We start from the raw sequence: 7,228 nt of genomic DNA, 5'->3' as shown, positions 1-7,228 counted from the left end.
TGTAGACAAACACCTGCTATGGGTATTTAATTTTGATCCTTATCTCCTAAAACTATTTTTAAAGAGAAAAAGATTTCCTATGGCCTTGACTTCCAAAGTTAGCCAAAACTGATAGAATAATTGGAGACAGACCAATGTCCACAGACGATTCATCATAAGACCAGTAGTTATCCACATTGGATTTTCCCCCAGCAAATTTGCTTGCCTTATAAGAATTTGGTTTTGTTGTTGTTGTTTGTTTGTTGGAGACAGAGTCTTACTCTGTTGCCCAGGCTGGAAGACAGTGGTGCTATCTCGGCTCACTGCAACCTCCACTTCCTGGGTTTAAGTGAGTCTCCTGCCTCAGTCTCCCAAGTAGCTGGGATTATAGGTGTGTGCCACCACACCAGGCTAAATTTTGTATTTTCAGTAGAGACAGGGTTTCATCATGTTGGTCAGACTGGTCTTGAACTCCTGACCTCAGGTGATCCCACCACCTTGGCCTCCCAAAGTGCTGGGATTACAGGCATGAGCCACTGTGCCTGACTAGAATCTGTTTAGATGTATATAAAATGTTAGTTTGCATTTCTTGAGCACACACTGGTCAACAGCTGAGAGGAGCCAACCAGAAGTAAAAAGTCTGAACAGATCATGTGAAGAACTGGAACCAGAGTTTATCAATAGAGGGCAATACCTTATTGTGGGATCATTAGTGGTAAAAGAGGTATTTGATAGTATTTTTAAGTTTATACTGGTCTTTGTTAACTTCTGAATACCATCAGGTATATGGAGAGTATCTAAAAAGAAGTCTCTTCCTAGGGCTCCTGTGTACCCACAACTTCCATTTCAATTCTCACAGTGACTCCTAAAAAAATGTTTCTCATTGAGCAATGGAAAACTTGAGTTATGTTGTAACATCACCAAACAGCTCTTGAATAAGTCACAGTGTAGAATTATTTAGAACAGGGATACCTGACGGGATGTGAAAACCAGGTAAATACATGGGGAATCCAACAGCACAGGGAGACAGGGCAATACAAAAACAAACAAACAAAGCAAAACAAAAAAAGACAGTAATGATATTGGTCTCTCTGATTATTTAGGAAAGGTTCTGTGAACTTTAAAAATCTCACCCTCTCACCCTACACCTCCATCCAAGTCTCTGAGCTTTATTTTTCTTTGTTTATTAAACATCTCTAATGTGAAAGCATAATTGTTTCTTTGTTTTAGTTGCTAGAGCCTGCGGGTTGTGAGTGGCTGTAGACACCTGTGTTGCTACCTGCAAGAGGACCTGTAAGGCAGAAGTCAGGGAACGAAGAGAGGGCGCTCCATCTAGAATCTGTAGAAACCTGGAAGCCAGAAACACATCCAGACATGGTGGGAAAGGTGCAAATAAGAAGCAAATAAGAAAAGAGAGGAAACCTGTTATTAAATCCATTTGTGAGAAATAGTTATAGTGTTTTCATGACTTAACAAGTATATCGCAAGACAAAAAACCATATAAAGGAAAGAGTTGAGGATTTCTTTCAGCCATCAGACAAATGATTCATATTTTGGCAGTGTCTGAAATTTGAAATCTACATACTTGTTGTTGTTGTTGTTGTTAAATTCACCACTGTGCCTTGGCTTCATGAACACAGTAGCATATTATACCTTATTAAAATATAAAGATCATGTCTTCTGAAATGAAAGAAAAATTTCCAATATTATTCCTAAAAGAACAGAAATAGAATGTGAAAAACAAGGCAAATTGTAAGAAACAGTCAAAATACACTCCCAAATCACACTAAATACAAAAAATCTGAAATGTCCAATTGAAAGACAAAGGTTGTCTGATTTTTTATTTGTTTCTTTTAAAGATATGCATTCTTAACAAGAGACACATTTATAAAATATCCATAAAATGGCCAAAAGTAAAACTATGTAAACAAATACTAACCAAAAGAAAAGAAAAGAAAAGACCTAGGAGCATAAAATTAGCTTGACAAAATAGACTTTAAAGCAGAAAGCATTACTGAAGATAAAGAGTCTCTACTACATAATAATTTTTAAACATTCAACTTACCAGGATGATATAATAATTCTATATTTGTGCACATCTAATATAACTTGGAAATTTATAAAGCAAAAATTAACAAACTGCAAATATTGACATATTCATCATCATATGGTAAGAGCTTTCAACATACCTGTCTCCTTTATTGAGCAATTAAGCAGATAAAAATTTAAAAAATAGATTTCGGCTGGATGCGGTGGCTCATGCCTGTAATCCTAGCAGTTTAGGAGGCTGAGGAAGAGTTTGAGACCAGCCAGAGCAACATGGCAAACCCCGTAACTACAAAAAAACACAAAAATCAACCAGGCATGGTGGCGTGTGCCTGTAGTCCCAGCTACTCAGGAGGCTGAGGTGGGAAGATCTCCCTGTGCCAGGGAGGTCGGGCCTGCGGTGAGCCATGATCATGCCACTCCAGCCTGGGCAACAAAGAAAGGCTCTGTCAAAAGAAAAAGAAAGAAAGAGAGAAAGAGAGAAAGAGAGAAAGAGAGGAAGAAAGGAAGAAAGGAAGAAAGGAAGAAAGGAAGAAAGGAAGAAAGAAAGAAAGAAAGAAAGAAAGAAAGAAAGAAAGAAAGAAAGAAAGAAGGAAGGAAGGAAGGAAGGAAGGAAGGAAGGAAGGAAGGAAGGAAGGAAGGAAGGAAGAGAAGGAAGGAAGGAAGGAAGGAAGGAAGGAAGGAAGGAAGGAAGGAAGGAAGGAAGGAAAGAAATAGATTTCAATGACAAAATCAATGAACTTAAATTGTCGACAAACGTAGAACCCTGAACCAAACCATTAGAGAATAAATATTTTTTCTGAAATACACATGAGAATTTTACAAAAATGAACCAAAAAACAATGTCCTAAACCCAGTTTTAACATATTTCAGGGAATCAGTACAGAGGGGCCATACTCTCAGATTACACTATAATCAAGTTAGACATTAAACATAAAAATAAATAAGTTAAAAATCTAGGCCGGGTGCGGTGGCTCATGCCTGTAATCCCAGCACTTTGGGAGGCCAAGGCAGACGGATGGCCTAAGCTCAGGAGTTCAAGACCACCCTGGGCAACACGGTGAAACCCCGTCTCTACTAAAATACAAAAAATTAGCCAGGCATGGTGGTGGGCGCCTGTAGTCCCAGCTACTTGGGAGGCTGAGGCAGAAGAATCGCTTAAGCCCCAGAGGCAGAGTTTGCAGTGAGCCAAGATTTCGCCACTGCACCCCAGCTTGGGCTACAGAGTGAGACTGTCTAAAAAAATAAAAAATAAAAAAATAAAAAAATAAAGAAAAAAGAAAAGTCTATACAATTGGAAATTCAGGAGCATACTACCAAATAACTCATGAGATGCAGAAAACCTATATGGAAATTTCTAAAACACTTAGAACTGAAGAAGAATAAAAACATTATAATCAAAGCAAAAACTTAAGGCGATATACATATCCTTAAAATATTTTCAATATATGGGAAGAAAGGAAAAAATAAAATAACTTTTAAAAGTTTGGTACCGATTTGATAGAGCACCATGTTCTTTGTTCATGTCTCCAGGCTCCTTCCCCTGCCCTAGGCTTCCAGGAAGAACACTCCATCCCCAAGGAAACCCAGATCTAGCAACTGATGATGCACTACTACATCATTATGTGGCATCGAAACACTGCCTGGCCCCAAAGTCACACTCCAAAGGTTTCTTGGCTTGCACTCACTCTAGGAAAGAAGAGAAAAAAAAAAGGAAAATTAGGAAGATTTGAAAAACACACACACACACACACAACAATATGAATGGATAGAGAACTGGGAAATGATTTTTCTTTGATCCTTAACTGAACCATCATCAATCTCTACCACAGTAAACCATGCATAACCACCCAGTTTCTAGTTACGGAGCTGGTAAAAATGTGATGAATTGTATGCCACATCAGCCATAACTAGACTCCTAACATTGCCTCGATGACTGTGTCAGTTTAAGGTCCAGATTTGCTAAGCAGTGTGACTTTAGAAAAATCTTTTAAATTATCTCAGTTTCCTCATTTAAATACCTCAAAAGTAAAATTACATTTCTCAAATATTTTATAGTGAGGATGAGATGATAAAAATAATATAGCACAGGGTCTTTTGGCTACTGCTGGTAGTTAGTATTTCATATGTAGTATCTGCCTAAGAGAGGAACCTTATAAAGGAAGTTTTTAGAAAGCACTTGACCTCGGCCTGAATTGAAGGTATTTAGCATATCAGAAGGAGACATCAAATAAAACACTGGTCTGTCTTAAAGGGAAGAAAGAAGAATCGTCAAGGCAAACATCAACAGCGCCCAGAGAGCACTGTCCAGGATTTATCCTGTCTGCTAGTAATAGCTACACCACTCTGTCATGGACTGGATGAAGCAGGCCAGCAAACCACAGGCCTCCCCATCTGGCTGGTATTTTTCATAGGCAATCAGAAGGTGCCACCCTCTCGCAACCTTTGCCACAGTGTGGGAAAATCTAACAATAACAATCACGACTTTCTATTGAGGCACCACGTCCAAGAAGACCCAGCTAAAATATACATGCTATTTGTGAAATACGTTCGAGGTAAATAGTTTTGTTGCTGCTAATCTGAAAGAATGGGAAATACCATCATTGAGTTTTAAGGTGAGAAGTGGGAAGAATATCATACAGCGTATGAGTTTGGGCGTTGGACCTGGGTTCAAATTTCTACTTCTCATTCTAGTTGTGTGACCGTGGGCAAGTTACTTATGCATGTTGAGGCTACTATCTTATGTAAAAATTAGGAATATGCTGGGCATGGTGGCTCACGCCTGTAATCCCAGCACTTTGGGAGGCAGAGGCAGGTGGATCACTTGAGGTCAGGAGTTCAAGACCAGCCTGGCCAACATGGTGAAACCCCGTCTCTGCAAAAAAAAAATACAAAAATTAGCTGGGCATGGTGGCATGCACCTGTACTTCCAGCTACTCGGGAGATTGAGATGGGAGAATTGCTTGAACCCGGGAAGTGGAGGTTGCAATGAGCCAAGATTGTACCACTGCACTCCAGCCTATGTGACAGAATGAGAGCCTGTCTCAAAAAAAATTAAAATTAGGAACAGTGTGGAGCCCACTATGCATTAGATGAATGGTAGTAATTATTAATGAAAAGAAAAACAATTGATCTGGAGCAGAACAGACTTGAATGAGGAGCCTCTGCAGGAGACATGGCATCCACTGAAAGCATCATAAGGGCTCAGGATATCTACTGAGGAGCAGATGAGAAAGCAGAGAACATGAAGAAAGGAGTGGGACACAGAGGATTTATTTCTCCTCCTTGCCAGTACAGTCTCAGACCAGCAGGGAGAGAATGTTCTCCATTCAGAGTGAAGGCAGTTCAGGCCCAAGAGGATCTAGCCATGTAGCATTGCTGGTTAAACCCCTGTTCAATGAGCCCAGGCCTGCCTTGAGTCTTGACTGCCAGTGAAAAGCAAATTACTTCCTATTACATCCCTCATATTTCCCAGACAGCACCTACCTACTGAACACTGCACATAAATTCCGGATGAAAGCAGGGCATCGGTTTCCCAGCCATGTAACTTTCCCAAACACAGATTTATAGTCATGTTGGGCAGCCATGCAAAAGGTTGCATTATGTTCAGTAGTATTGCTTCTCATTTCAGGAGGATTTTGGTGGAGGACCTTTGAAGTGGGAGCTTGAATCATGCATCTGTAAATTCCTCATTTTCCACAGTTATTAAAACACCCGCCAGTGCCAGGGTATCCCATTGTTCATTCACTCCTTTGGCACGCCAGCATGGGGGTAGATGCCAACCACACAACAGCCACAGAGACACAGACAAATAGTAGGTGAGGCGGGCCGGCGTCGTGGAGATGAGTGATTGCCTGCCAAAGGGACGCATGCTTGTGACTGGCCGAACTGTGGCTTCTTAGAAATCTTTTAACTCCTTGTATGTGTTGAAAACTCCTCAGAGCTATGCAAGAAAACAAAACAAAACAAAACCATGGAAAGGAGCCAAGTTTATCAAGGGATGGTTTTTTGAATCCCATAAAGTTTCCATTTTAAATAATAATAAAAGCACTCTTACATCCTAAGATTAGCAAACATTTTCTTATTGTTTCTCATCTACTTTCTTGGACCTGGCCACATTCCATGGGTCAGGGAGAGGGTTTCTGGTAGGGTCTCCTCAGATCGTCGTGGGAAGACATATATATAGTTTAGGAGATCAAGCCTGGCCACAGAAATATAAGTTAGAACCAGAACAGCGTGTTTGCTTTAGTTGCGTCTTTTCTTTGCAGTATAAAGCACCTTATATAAAGTACTTTGTTCCCATGTACCCCAGATATCCACTAATAATTATCATTGTAATGCTTTAATAGTCATTTTCCCACCCAGAGAATTCAAAACTTTTCACCTAAATTATGTCCTTTTTCTTCAAAATATCCTTATGAAATAGCTAGAGGAAAGTTACTACTATCTCATCCTAACATACAAATAAAATGTATTTATAGAGGGCATAGCCAGAAACTAATAAAACTAATTTTGAGTTGTAGTTTGTGGAATCACTTTTATTAGGCCCATACCTGCTAACTCGCCCATTATCATCTTCTTTCAGTAACCTAACCAAGACACACTGACCGCCCTGGCTTGAACCGCAGAAGGGACGACGTGGAGGCAGCATTTCTTCCAGGAGGGGTCGGTAGACATGTTATCTGTCACCAAAATGTGTTCTTAACAGAAAGATGGAGTCGTCTTTTAAAAAGCCAATCAAGACATGCCTGAATTGTCTGATACAGAGTTACCCAACATCAGCATTATTGACATTCTGGATGATTCTTTAGGGTGGGGACCATCCGGTGCACTTCAGGATGTTTAGCAGAATCCTTGGCTTCTACTCACCAGATAGGTGCCAGCAGCACCCTTTCAGTAGGATGACAAAAAGTGTCTCCAGACATTGCCAAACGTTCCCTGGAGAGGGAGGAGGAGGTGGGTAAAACCATCTCCTGTTGAGGACTACTGGCCTCATCAGTCCAAACAAGTAACAATTAAACACTATCCTCAGCCTGGTATTGGGACAGCCAGAGGCTAGAGGCTAATAAATAACATAGTGCTTGGCCGGGCGCGGTGGCTCAAGCCTGTAATCCCAGCACTTTGGGAGGCCGAGACGGGCGGATCACGAGGTCAGGAGATCGAGACCATCCTGGCTAATACGGTGAAACCCCGTCTCTACTAA

At 40.6% G+C, this 7,228-nt stretch overlaps 1 long non-coding RNA gene across 1 annotated transcript; it reads right to left on the bottom strand.

Annotated features, from left to right (window-relative positions):
* Window positions 1-3,263: 3,263 nt before the first annotated feature.
* LOC108540373 (uncharacterized) lies at window positions 3,264-6,651 on the bottom strand. Its single transcript, XR_001888654.1, has 3 exons — window positions 6,579-6,651; window positions 5,512-5,968; window positions 3,264-3,714 (listed from the first exon to the last, which is right to left on the bottom strand). It is a non-coding gene; the product is annotated as an uncharacterized LOC108540373 (long non-coding RNA).
* Between the last annotated feature and the right edge of the window lie 577 nt (window positions 6,652-7,228).

This window comes from Rhinopithecus bieti, unplaced genomic scaffold (genome assembly GCF_001698545.2).
Source record: "Rhinopithecus bieti isolate Rb0 unplaced genomic scaffold, ASM169854v2 scaffold_17962, whole genome shotgun sequence".
Classification (NCBI taxonomy): domain Eukaryota; kingdom Metazoa; phylum Chordata; class Mammalia; order Primates; family Cercopithecidae; genus Rhinopithecus; species Rhinopithecus bieti.
The sequence above is the reverse complement of the archived record's forward strand: the minus strand, read 5'-3'. Positions and strand labels throughout refer to the sequence as shown.